We start from the raw sequence: 13,506 nt of genomic DNA on the forward strand, positions 1-13,506 counted from the left end.
CTGAGGTTGCTGATTCTGAGGCGGGAAACAGAGAAGTGGGCTTAGAGGGGGAAATGATGAGCTCGGTTTGTACCTGTTGAGATGGAGGTGCTTGAGGGACATCTGACTGGCCATGTCCAGGAACGGGGGATGGTTGGTGAGTCTGGAGCTTGAGAGAGAGGTCAGGGCTCCCTGCATCAATCCCTCCCCCGTCAACACCAGAGGAAGTCTCTTGGGAGGTGTCCCTCCCGTCCCATAAAATTGGTCGCATTCGATCAGAATAAAGGACCTCCAGTGACCGTGGGTGACCACAGATGCTTCTTTAGCACACAGTCTCACAGCAGAACACATTCTGGGAGGAGCTTCGAGGGCCACAAGGAAGGGGAAGGAAGAGGAGGGGACAGAGCTGTGAGACATCGAGCTTTCCTCTGCAGATCTGAAGAGCACAGTCAAGACCACAGACACCCGTGGAGGCCCTCCCAAGACATCTGCTTCTCTGGGACTGGGGGCCTTGCACAGGACTGTAAGGAGTTGGTTGAAGGACTTGGGGAGCCCAGAAGCTACCACTGAGCCAAGGTAAGTGCTGGCTTGGATGGAGCTCGCCAGGCAGGCAGATCTGAGCAGAACAGACAGAGGGGTGGAAAGGAGGGAGCTGGAAGGGGAGCCCTGAGGGGGCTGAAACACCCCTGGCTCTTATTTACCCAGGCTCGGGGCTGCCACGGCCACCTTTCTGAGAAGGGTGACCTCAGACACTGCAGGGTAACTCTGCCAAGTCAAGACTGTTTCATCCCATTTTCATAAGAAGAAAGGGCACAGGACCCTGTAAGAAGGATTCTCCTTTCTTCTGGAATCCTGTACACGCCGTTAATAATAGGACTAATGATTCATGCCCCGTGCTGCAGAGTACACCCATTTTCCCATTTGATTCTCACCAGCAGCTACAGGTTGACTGGATAAGTGTTTTAGTGCCATTTTATAGGACAGAAGACTGAGGCTTAGGGAAATGAAGCAATCTGCCAAAGATTGCAGAGTGGGGTAGCAAGGAGCAAGACTCAGTGTGAAGCATCTGGGTCCCAGTCCGTGCCCTTTCTGGGACATCATCTGTCCATCACTTTCCTGGGGAATTTGGTGAAAGTCATGCTGGTTTGGCCGATTCTCTCCCTACACACGAATCGGGTATCTTCTATGTGTGCCAGCGTCTGACCGAGGCCTGGTCTCTGTCCTTGAGGAGCTGACTGCCTGCAAAGAGGGTCTGAACACAGCTGCGAGTGACCAACCCAGAAAGTAATACCTGCCAGGGTCCTCAGTGAGCCAGGCAGTGTGTGGTGTGTGCAGGATGAAAGAGAGAGACTGCAGGGTGTGGGCTCAGGGAGGTTTCCATGGAAGGTGGCTCCTGGCTGAGGCTCAAGGGAGGACCTGGTGTGCAAAGAGGTGGCAAGAGGCACCCCAGCAATGGGGAGCAAAGTGTGCAAACCCCCAGAGGCAGGAAAGCAGGTGGGAAAGTCAGGTTTTGGGGGGAACACAGCTAGAAGGGGTGTGTGTCTGCTACTGGGGGGCGTACAGAGCACTCGCGGGCCGGTCCTTTTTTTTTTTTTTTTTTTTTGTTGTTGTTGTTGAGACAGAGTCTCACTCTGTCGCCCAGGCTGGAGTACAGTGGCGCGATCTCAGCTCACTGCAACCTCCATCTCCTGGGTTCAAGCGATTCTCCTACCTCAGCCTCCCGAGTAGCTGGGACTACAGGCGCGCACCACCACACCTGGCTAATTTTGTGTATTTTCGGTAGTAATTTTTTGTATTTTCACCGTGTTAGCCAGGATGGTCTTGATCTCCTGACTTTGTGATCCGCCCACTTCGGCCTCCCAAAGTGCTGGTATTACAGGCACGAGCCACCGTGCCCGGCACGGTCCATTTATTTATTTAGCTCTAAGTGGTTTTCAGATATCATCTCATTTAGTCTCATGACAAGCCTATGAGGTAGGCATTGTTGTCAAGTCCTCTTTAAGATAGGGAAACTGAGGCACGGAGGTTTTAAGCAAGCAGCCCAAGTTGCCCTATTGACAGGACTGGAATGCCACCTGCCTGGCCACCATGCCCCGCTGCCTCCCATTAGAACCTGCTGCGGGCCCTATACTGTCTCCATGCAAGTGCTTCAGCTGACATGGTGGCTGCAGATGCCAAGCTGCAGTCGTCACCCTCTGCTCCCTGATGCATTCGGGCCCCATTAGATCCCATCAAGCTTCCCTGCCCCTGGGAACAATGCTCCCCCACCCCCACCCCACTGGCTCTTTCATATCCAGGTGTTTCCTTCTGGTCAGAAGCAGACACAGCTGAGGAAACAGGCCTGTCCCTGTCCACGGGGGCCAGCCCGGGCAGCAGGACCCTCACCTCCCGGTCACTTGGGAATCTGAAAAGTAGACCTCATGGGGGCAAGGGCTAAAGGTTGAGGGGCCCCCTCAGGACCCAGAGCTCTGTCTTCTCACTCCCTTACTCCCTCACTGCCAACTCAGTCACCACACACTTTGATCCAAAAAAACAAAAACACAGCTATGGTGTCTGGCAAGCCTGAGCTGCCCCTAAAACCCTGAGGGCATGAGGCAGCTCTGGTGGGAGAAGATGAGAGGCAACAGAGGCAGGTCACCCAGGCTCGGCAGGTCCCCTGTCTCTGTGCCACAGGAGCGGCTGGAGGACAGGAGGCAGAGTGTAGTCCTGGGAAGCTCCGCGTCTTTTCTGCCCAGGCTTTATTCCTGCAGCTGTGGTACAGGGAGGCCTGGAAGCTCTGCGTCTTTTCTGCCCAGGTTTTATTCCTGCAGGTATAGGGAGGCCTAGGTGGTGGGTTCTTCTGTCTGAACAGCTTGTCCCAGGAGCCAGCAATGGGGGGCTGGGGGGATGGGGGGACAAGGGACTGTCAGATCTGGAATCTTCATGACAGAAACACTGAACCTGAGCCAGGCTTCCTCGGATCCTCCTCCAAGCCCTCTTACTTCAGTATTCTCTTCTATCCAGGAGGTCACCCCCACTTTATCTTACACCAATGACAGGGAGCAGCAGCTATGAACAGGTGGCCCCCATTCGCTTCTTTCTGCCCTGTCCATAGAACGCCTCTATGGTTCTGTGGTCGGTCCTTGGGCTTGTTGTACCCCAAGGGAGTGAAGAGCTGCGTGTGTGCACCTGGCTTGCGACTTGCTCAGTACTGATGTTCTGTGTTTAAGGAAGAATGCTCTCTGAATCCCAATTCACTCATCCCTTTGTTCGTTCATTCATTCTTTGTCTCTGATCTCATCCCTCTGCCAAGAACTGTGAAGGGGCGGGGCACGGCTCCTGGCTGAGGCTCAAGGGAGGACCTGGTGTGCAAAGAGGTGGCAAGAGGCACCTGTAATCCCAGCACTTTGGGAGGCCGAGGCGGGAGGATCACGAGGTCAGGAGATCGAGACTATTCTGGCCAACATGGTGAAACCCCATCTTTACTAAAATACAAAAGATTAGCTGGGCATGGTGGTGTGCGCCTGTAGTCCCAGCTACTCGGGAGGCTGAGGCAGGAGAATTGCTTGAACCTGGGAGGTGGAGGTTGTGGTGAGCCGAGATCGTGCCACTGCATTCCAACCTGGCAGATAGAGTGAGACTGTGTCTCAAAAACAAACAAACAAACAAACAAACAAAAAACAAAACACACACACACAGACTTGGGGATTGGGGGAAATAAGGACATGCTGGTCAAAGGGTATGAAGTTTCCATTAGATGGGAGGAATATGGTTTCTGAGATTCACTGCACAGCAGGGTGACTAGTTAATAATGGTGTATTGTATATTTCACAACTGCTAAGAGAATAAATATTTCAAATGTTTTCACCAGGAAAAGGATAGGTATTCGATGGATATGTTAATTAGCCTTATTTCATCACTCCACGTTATATATGTCTATCATAATATCACTTTGTACCTCATAAATATATGCAATTATAATCTATCAATTGACAATCAAATTTAAAAGTTTAAATTTAAATCTATATTTAAATATCTATATATCCAAATATCTATATGTAGACACTGCACACTCCTCCCCAACTCTAGAACCCCTCCCTCCCTTTCCCAAGGTTATTCTTATAGCACTATATTTATCCAATATACGATTTAATTATTTGGTCAATTTTCTGTCCCCTACACACCCACTAGAGGCAAACTTTCTGAGAGCAGGCATTTTGTGTATTTTAACTTATTGTCACATCCCCAGGACCTGGAACAGTGTCTGACACATAGGAGGTGCTCAGGAACTATGGAATAAGTGAAATAATGAGTGAATGCTGTGGGCAGTGTAAGTGAGAGGCCACGGTGGGGGTGACCACAGGGCGTCTCCCAGGTGTTGGGATTTGTCCCTTGGCCACTTTCCTGCTGCCTATTTTGGCTTCCAGGAGTCTTGCTGACTGCAGGTGGAGGCTGGTGTATTGCTCTCCTGTAATATCTTATTCTTGCGCTACGGCGGGAGGGAGAGGAGTTTTTAGATGAGCCCTGACATGCTCATCTAAAACATGCTCATGACATGTTTGGTTGGTCAGTACCTTGCACATTGCCCTTGTGGCACAAAAGCAGCAGTCAAACATTGCAGCCTCAGCTGTCCATGATAGGGCCCAAGAAAGATGGGCCACCCCCAGGTGACAGAGGTAGCTGCCAGGTCAATGTGGCACAATGTCCTTCTCAACATTGTGTCTGTCTCCACACTTCCTATGGGACTGCTGTCTTCTCTACCGTGTTCTGAGCATCAAACTAATCTCTGTTTCCTGTGTCATTTATTGTAGCAACCATACCCAACAGACTTGTTTCTGTCATCTAGCCCAAGAGTAGCTTTGGGACAGTGACCCTGCCTTGTCTTCATATGAGTGCCTGACATTCATTCATTTATTCAAGCATATTTATCAAGGGCCTTCCATGTGGTATAAACAGTGTCAGGTAATGGGGACTCAACAGTGAGCAAAATGGAGCCCCTGCCCATGGGGAGCTTATATGTTAGTGGCGGCAGCCAGATGATAAACAAATGCAATAACGTAGTCCCCTTACCTGCAGGGGACACACTCCAAGACCCCCAGGGGATGTCTCAGACCTCCAATAGTACTGAACCTGGCTGCTGTCAATCAGAACGCATTTCTGCTCAGGTCTCGCACCCACACATTTAATACCCTTTCTATCTTATGAAGCACTGTGGCCCCAACTTTGCAGTTTCAGATGAGACAGCAAAACTAGAAAAAGATCTTTTTCCTTCACAATTTCATGGCTAGAAGATTTGTTCTTACCACACATCTTAGCTACTTCAACATACAATTTTTTTCTTTCCTTGTTAAGATGAGAACTTTCGCCTTTTTTTTTTTTTTTTTTTTGAGACGGAGTCTTGCTCTGTCGCCCAGGCTGGAGTGCAGTGGCCGGATCTCAGCTCACTGCAAGCTCCGCCTCCCGGGTTCACGCCTTTCTCCTGCCTCAGCCTCCCGAGTAGCTGGGACCACAGGCGCCTGCCACCTCGTTCGGCTAATTTTTTGTATTTTTAGTAGAGACGGGGTTTCACCGTGTTAGCCAGGATGGTCTCGATCTCCTGACCTCGTGATCCGCCCGTCTCGGCCTCCCAAAGTGCTGGGATTACAGGCTTGAGCCACCGCGCCCGGCCGAGAACTTTCGCCTTTTCACTTCAAGGAAGCATTTTACAGCTTCTCTTTGGATAATTGACGGCAGGCAGGTTCAGTACTATCGGAGGTCTTAGGCATCCCCTTGGCATATCTGAATTGCCAGCCTCACTTCTCTTGCACCTTGGGGCCATGAGTAAGTAAAATAAGGGTGACTTGAACACAAGCACTGCGACACCGTGACAGTTCATCTGATAACCATGATGGCTTACAGTCAGGTGGCACACACCGTGTACACCTGCTGAACAAAGGGACGCTTCACATTCTGGGTGGGACAGACCAGAACGGTGAGAGGTTTTCATCATGCTCCTCAGAACAGTGTGCAATTTAAAATTTAGGAATCATTTCTTTCTAGAAGTTTCCATTTAGTATTTTTGGACCACAGTTGACCTTGAGCAACTGAAATTGCAGAAAGTGAAGCTGCAGATAAGGGAGGATTACTGTACAGGGCATCGGGTGCTAGGGAGTACAGAGATGCGCGGTGTTTGTTGAAAGACTTCTACGAGCACTGTGTGGCAACCCTAATGCCCAGCCCATTTCAGACATTCTGCAATTAACTTTTCTCTTGGTGAACTGCAACTTGAACCACAATATAGAACATGGATTGCCAACATGTCTGCTTTTTTTTTTTTTTTTTTTTGAGACAGAGTCTTGCTCTGTCACCCAGTCTGGACTACAGTGGTACAATCTTGGCTCACTGCAACCTCTGCCTCCCAGATTCAAGCAATTCTCCTGCTTCAGCCTCCTGAGTAGCTGGGACCACAGGTGCGTGCCACCACACCCGGCTAATTTTTGTATTTTTAGTAGAGACGGGGTTTCACCATGTTGGCCAGGCTGGTCTTGAACTCCTGACCTCGTGATCCACCTGCCTTGGCCTCCCAAAGTGCTGGGATTACAGGCGTGAGCCACCATGCCCGGCTCATGTCTGCTTTCAAGAGCCCAATAGGTAGCACAAATGGTGATGTGGACAGGCTGATAGTGCTGGTGTGGTGTGCCNGGCTGGACTACAGGGGGACAATCTTGGCTCACTGCACCTCTGCCTCCCAGATTCAAGCAATTCTCCTGCTTCAGCCTCCTGAGTAGCTGGGACCACAGGTGCGTGCCACCACACCCGTCTAATTTTGTATTTTAGTAGAGACGGGGTTTCACCATGTTGGCCAGGCTGGTCTTGAACTCCTGACCTCGTGATCCACCTGCCTTGGCCTCCCAAAGTGCTGGGATTACAGGCGTGAGCCACCATGCCCGGCTCATGTCTGCTTTCAAGAGCCCAATAGGTAGCACAAATGGTGATGTGGACAGGCTGATAGTGCTGGTGTGGTGTGCCTGGCACTGCCCCCGGCTTTAGAGTCCCCATTGTGAACTCAACAGGGACACTGAGGTCCTGGGGAGCACATGGCCCTTCTACAGGGAAGCTGCATGGCTACTCCAGCTAACTGTCACCACACGGGATCGTGGGTTTGGTGTCGCTAAATCTTCCAGTTACTCCTTTTAAATAAAAGCTGGAAATCTTGATTTTTAGATGAAATATGACTTTTAAATGTTGGCCACAGATTCAAATTTCCAAAAACGGTGGCGTCTCCTGCGGAAGGAAACCGATGGGCCAGAGCAGCAGTCCCCAACCTTTTTGACACCAGGAACCAGTTTCATGGAAGACAAGTTTTCCACGGACGGGGTTTGGGGGGGGGGAGGGATGCGCTGGGGGGGGAAGGGGGCTGGGGCTGGGGATGGATTTGGGATGAAACCACTCCACTTCAGGTCATCAGGTATTAGATTCTCTTAAGAAACGGGCAGCCTGGATCCCTCGAATGCGCAGTTCACAATAGGGTTCAAGCTCCTATGAGAATCTTATGCCCCTGCCACCACCCCACCACTGATCTGACAGGAGGCAGAGCTCAGGCGGTCCTGGTGACCCACCAGCCACTCACTTGCTACTGTGTCCCTAGTTCCTAACAGCCCATGGATCAGTGCAGGTCCACAGCCTGGGGTTTGGGGGACCCTTGGGCCAGAGGATAGCTAAGAAGGAGCCTGGCCTTTCACTGCATAGCTATCTGTGCCTTTTAGAGTTTTGCCATATGCATGGTTTTAATGTGAAAAGTGAATTTTAAAATATACTAGACAGAGTATATTTATATATATATATAAAATACGCTTTATAAGTATATTTTATACTTTATATTTATATAAAGTATACTTTATATTTATGTTTTTATTGTTTACAGAGTAACACAACAAATACGATTGAGAGAGAGATTGGGAGGTGGGTAAGGGTGGATAGAAAGCAAAAGGATGTATTAGCAGGGATTGGCTCCTGTGATTGTGGCGGCTAGAAGTCCCTCATCTGTGGTCTGTAAGCTATAGAGGCCCGGGAAAGCCCGTGGTGTGATTCCAGTCTGAGTCCGAAGGCCTGAGAACCAGGGAAGATGATGGCGTCAGTCTCCACCCAAGTCCAAAGGCTGGAGAATGAGGGCGCTGATTTTGTCCAGGGGCAGGATGGAGGTCCCAGCTGAAGCACAGAGAGCACATCTGCCTTCCTCCTCCCTCTTGTCTATTTCAGGCCCTCAGCAGATCACGTGATGCCCACCCACATGGCTGAGGGCAGATCTTGACTCACTCCCTCCATTCAGATGCTCATCTTTCCTGGAAACACCCTCACGGACACCTCCAGAAATAATGCTTCCCCGGCCATCTGGGTTTCCCTTGGTCTGGTCAAGCTGACACATAAAATAAACCATCACAAGCGTGCTGCGTGCATGGGGCGGTGAGACAGTTTCAGTGTGCTAATGGTGGGCCATGGGTGTGTGAGGTCTGTTCCAGGGGTCTTGGGCAAGTACAGCCACCCTGCGGTATTACAAGGTGGCAGACTGGTAGACCATGCAGCCCCAAGGGGCAAGGACTGTGTCTCATTCATTCATCTCTAACCTCTCAGGTCTTGTGCAATTTCTGCCCCATGGATTATGTTCTGAAGAGGCTCTTTGATTTACTCAGCAACCTCAGCCACCCGAAACACTGCCAGGAACTCAGAAGACAGCCAGCGGGCCTTCTGAGCAAATAGAAGTTGCAAGTCCATGCATGGAAGTTTGGTGCTCTTTTCATTGATCAGTTCTCAGGCTTTGTTTCTTCATTTTACATACAAGACAATTGCATGTGCTTATCCAGCTTCCCAGCCTTCAGCAAACTGGCAGTTGGGTGGAGGAGCAGACACAGCCCAGGCAGGGCTGCAGCCAACACAGAAGGCACTTTGTTCAAATCAGAAAGAGGCACCCCTCTGAGCAGACAAATTACAGCAAGTTCCTCTTTGGATGGATGAATTGCAAAACCTCACCCTCCCTGCCCGGGTAAATTACAGAAAGGCCAGCAGAGCAGTGGGCTGGACTGCAGCCTCCACTCACCCACTAAGTGCAGGACATAGTCGGTGCTGCTGAAATGAGGAATCATACATGAGAAGTCAAACAGTAACAGCCACTCAGTGTAGGATAGGGTTGTCCTGACCTACTGATAGCTCCTGCCGTCGTCACCGTCTTATGGCATGGTGCATGCAATCAGCTTCCATCAAGACTCATTGAGAAAACAGCCAGGCGCCGTGGCTCACGCCTGCCTCTAATCCCAGCACTTTGGGAGGCCAAGGTGGGTGGATCACCTGAGGTCAGGAGTTCGAGACCAGCCTGGCTAACATGGCGAAACCCTGTTTCTACTAAAAATACAAAAATTAGCTGGGTGTGGTGGCAGGTGCCTGTAATTGCTAGCCTCAGGGAGGCTGAGGCAAGAGAATCGCTTGAACCCAGGAGGTGGAGGTTGCAGTGAGCCAAGATCGCACCACTGCACTCCAGCCTGGGCGACAAGAGGGAAACTCCGTCTCAAACCAAACCAAACCAAACAAGATTAATTGAGAAAACATTCAGAGGCATGGTTTGGTGCTTGAAAGGGCAAGCTTTATTTCCTAAAAAATTCTTCTCATTCCTGAAGCGAAGACACATGAGATGTTGATACATTTTGAGAATGAGCTGCTTCTATTTCCATTTCCTGTCTACGTGCAAGCTTGTCCCTTGGGGGCTCTTCCCCTACACTGGTGTGACCAGCAGCCCCAAAGGACAGGAAATAGACCACAAAGGTCCCCTGGGGGAGGAGCAAGGAAGCAGCACCTGCACAAATATATAGAAACGCTGAATAAATGTTTGATGAGTGAATGTGTGAGTGACTGAAGGAATGAACAAATTATCAGGAAGGCTTTCTGACAGTTACTGGTAAAGTTTCTTAGAATTTTATTTTCCTTTTCGTTTTTTTTTTTGTTGTTGTTGTTTTTTTTTTTTTGAGACAGAGTCTCGCTCTTGTTGCCCAGGTTGGTATGCAGTGGCGCGATCACGGCTCACTGCAAGCTCTGCCTCCCAGATTCAAGCGATTCTCCTGCCTCAGTCTCCCGAGTAGCTGGGATTACAGGCACCTGCCACTATGCCCAGCTAATTTTTTTGTATTTTTAGTAGAGACGGGGTTTCACTATGTTAGCCAGGATGGTCTCGATCTCCTGATCTTGTGAACCGCCTGCCTCAGCCTCCCAAAGTGGAATTTTAGTTTCAATTAAAAATCAGCCCAGAAGCACTCTCCATTTGCCACAAAAATTCCTGGGATCTTATACTTCTCTGGTAGTCTTTATCTGTGAGATTTCTTTTCTTTCAAGGCTGCCCCACGTTCGTTATTAACCCATGCCACCCCAGACAGAAGTTTGCGTTCATTTTTTCATTTTATTTTACTAAGACAGAGGGGGGCTCTGTGAGGTTTAGAGAGGGGAAAGGAAGGCACGTGGAGGTCACAGGAAGTGGCCACGACTCCACGCCCCAGGTTGAGATCTGGGCTCTAGCCCTGGTTCTATCCTTCATTGGCCACGTGGCTTTCGGCAGTAGTCTTCACTTTCATTCATTCATTAAATATGCATCTAAAATAGGTATTCATTGTCCACTGAGTGGGTGCTGCCCTAGGTGCTGGACATGCTGCAGTGAAGAAGACACACCCCGTCCCAGTATTTGTGGAGTTCACATTCTAATTACTAGCCAAGAAAACTGAGCCTGACAGGAAAATTTTCCATACTGATAAATGCTATGAATAAAATCAGAGTGTGCTGCAGTGTGACAGGGAGGGCTATTTTAGACAGGATGGTCAGGAAAGGCCTCTGAGAAGGCGACATTGACAATGAGACCTGAATGTTGACGGGGAGCCAGCCGTGGGGAAAGCTGGGGGAAGGGTGCTCCAGGCAGGGGCGTGCAAAGGTCCTGAGGTAGGACCAACTTTGGCGGGACGAGATGCAGCGGGAGAGGTGTGCTGGGGCCCGATCAGGTGAGCTTGTCGGCACCGTGGAGTTCACTAGGAAATCGAGGAGAAGCCATTGGAGATCTTGAATCAGAAAATGGATTATGAGGAGAAAGAACGGAAGCTGGGAGACCCTGTAGGGGTACTGCCATGATCCGTGCAAGAGATGATGGTGGCTTGGACCTGGTGGGGCAATTCAGGTGGAGGTTATAATGATCATTCTCCACATCCACACAGGTCACACAGGGGGACCTGGGAACCCCAGCCTCCTGCACCCCGTCTGGAAAGCTCCTCGTGGCTTCCCTCCGCCACTGGATGTGGGGTCAGGACCTGAATCTGCCTCGTGCCCACCTGGCTGTCTACCCCATGCAGTGGCTCTGCTCACACTGCCTTGCCGTTTTCAGCTCCTCCCCCTTAGACTGGAAAAGACTCAAACTCATCCAGAGTCTCATTTTCATGAAACAAAATTTCAGGAAGTTGGAGTTTTCATGTTTGAATTTTCATCATTCATTCCAATTTCGATGCCTACTTTTATTCACAACGACAGGCCAGGGAGCATTTTTAGACAGAACGGCACAGATGGTTGGCATGTTCCTCTCTGTACGGGGATCTCGGGTCCCTGATCTCCAGGCCCAGCCCTTTATCTACAGGGTGTTGTTCAATAGTCTGACATTCTACCTGGCGCTTTTGGGTGTGTGATCTCACCAAGGAGGTGGCTGAGGCTCAAAGCGGCCAGAAAAAAATGAGCCACACAGGCTAATGGTGGGGGAGCCCGACTCGAACCCAATTCTTTAGACTCCAGTCAGTCACGCCCATAGCAGAGCATGAATCAGCTTCTTAGTGCAGCTGTCCCTGAAGCTCAGGGAGGGGAAAAGGGGGATTATTTTAATAACTTTATTGTTGTTGTTGTTGTTGTTATTTTAAAAGTTAAACCCACAGCACAATGTTCTTAAATTGACTGGCGGGCTCCTGGATGTTCATGTTATTATGATGTCCCTGAACAGAATATGTTAGCTCTCTTCTTTTGTGTGTGCCATCTGTTATACAAAAATAAGGTCAAATGTACGTAATATTAAGAAATCAGAAAATGTAGAAATGTATTAAAATAAAAATTACCTGCGACCCCACTGTTTATGGGTAAGTAAGTCACCTTTTTTGTAGTTTAGTGAGTATCATTAAGAGGTAAGAGACTGACACACAAGTACAGTTAAAACTGGGGAAACTTGAATAAAATGTATCGACATCAATATCCTGGGGTTTTTTTGTTTGTTTGTTTTTGAGATGAAGTTTCACTCTTTGACCCAAGCTGGAGTGCAGTGGTAAGATCTCAGCTCACTGCAAACTCCATCTCCCAAGTTCAAGCAATTCTCCTGCCTCAGCCTCCCGAGTAGCTGGGATGACAGGCACCCGCCACCACGCCTGGCTAATTTTTGTATTTTTAGTAGAGATGTGGTTTCACCATGTTGGCCAGCCTGGTCTCGAACTCCTGACCTCAAGTGATCCACCTGCCTCAGCCTCCCAAGGTGTTGGGATTATAGGCATGAGCCACAGCACCCGACCAATGTCTTGGTTTTGATACAGTAACATCATTTTGCAAGATGTGGTCACTGGGGGGAAACTGGGTAAAGGGTACCCAGGAACTCTGTATTATTTCTTGCCACTGGATGGGAATTTACAGTTATCTCAAAATTAAACGTTTGCTTTAAAAAAGAGATAAAGATTCCTTTAGCTGACACTGACCTATTTTCTGACCCTGTAGTTTTTGTTTTTTTCTTCTTTTCTAGGATGTCATATAAATGGAACCACACGGCACGCAGGCTTTAGAGCCTGGCTGCCTTTACTCAGCATAACGTCTCTAAGATTCACGCATGCTGTTGCACGTAGTTCTCTTTTCAATGCCGAGTGTTCCGCTGTGTGGGTGTATCACAGTTTGCTCATCCACGCACCCACTGAAGGCATTTGTGTTCTTTCCAGTTTGGGGCCATTCTGAATAGAGCTGCTATATATATCCACGAGCAGGTGTTCGTGTGGAACGTAAGTTTTTATTCCTCTGGAGGAAATAGCTAGGGATTACAGGATCATACAGTAAGTGATGCGCAACCTTATGAGAAAGGGACAAACTGTTTTCTGGTTGTGCCATTTTGCATTCTCACCAGTAACGTCTGAGAATTCCAGTTCCTCCTGACGGGTTGATGGGTGCAGCAAACCACCATGGCACGTGTATACCTACGTAACAAACCTGCAGGTTCTGTACATGTATCCCCGAACTTAAAGTATAATTTAAAAAAAAAAAAAAAGAGAGAGAGAGAATTTCAGTTCCTCCGTGTGCTCTCCAGCACTTTCTATTGCTCATTTTAAAATCGTAGTCATTCTAATAGGCGTATAGTGAGATCTCATGGTTTTCACCTGCCTTTCCCAAACTGCTGATAGCATTGAGCATTTTTTCATGTGTTTATTTGCCATCCACATGGTTTTTTTAGTAAAGTATTTATTTAGATCTTTTGCCCATTTGGGGATTATTATTTGTTTTCTTACTGTTGAGTTTGGAGAGTTATTTCCTACATAT

The 13,506-nt window shown here is 49.0% G+C and overlaps 1 protein-coding gene across 1 annotated transcript in view; it reads left to right on the forward strand.

The window, feature by feature from the left end:
- The first annotated feature begins 395 nt into the window (after nt 1-395).
- PIK3R6 (phosphoinositide-3-kinase regulatory subunit 6) overlaps nt 396-13,506 on the forward strand; it is a 64,360-nt gene continuing 51,249 nt past the window's right edge. Inside the window, 1 exon segment of the mRNA XM_017849285.1 lies at nt 396-555. The gene's annotated coding sequence lies outside the window, so the exon portion shown is untranslated.

The sequence above is a fragment of the Rhinopithecus bieti genome, unplaced genomic scaffold, assembly GCF_001698545.2.
Source record: "Rhinopithecus bieti isolate Rb0 unplaced genomic scaffold, ASM169854v2 scaffold_31527, whole genome shotgun sequence".
NCBI classification, from domain to species: Eukaryota; Metazoa; Chordata; class Mammalia; order Primates; family Cercopithecidae; genus Rhinopithecus; species Rhinopithecus bieti.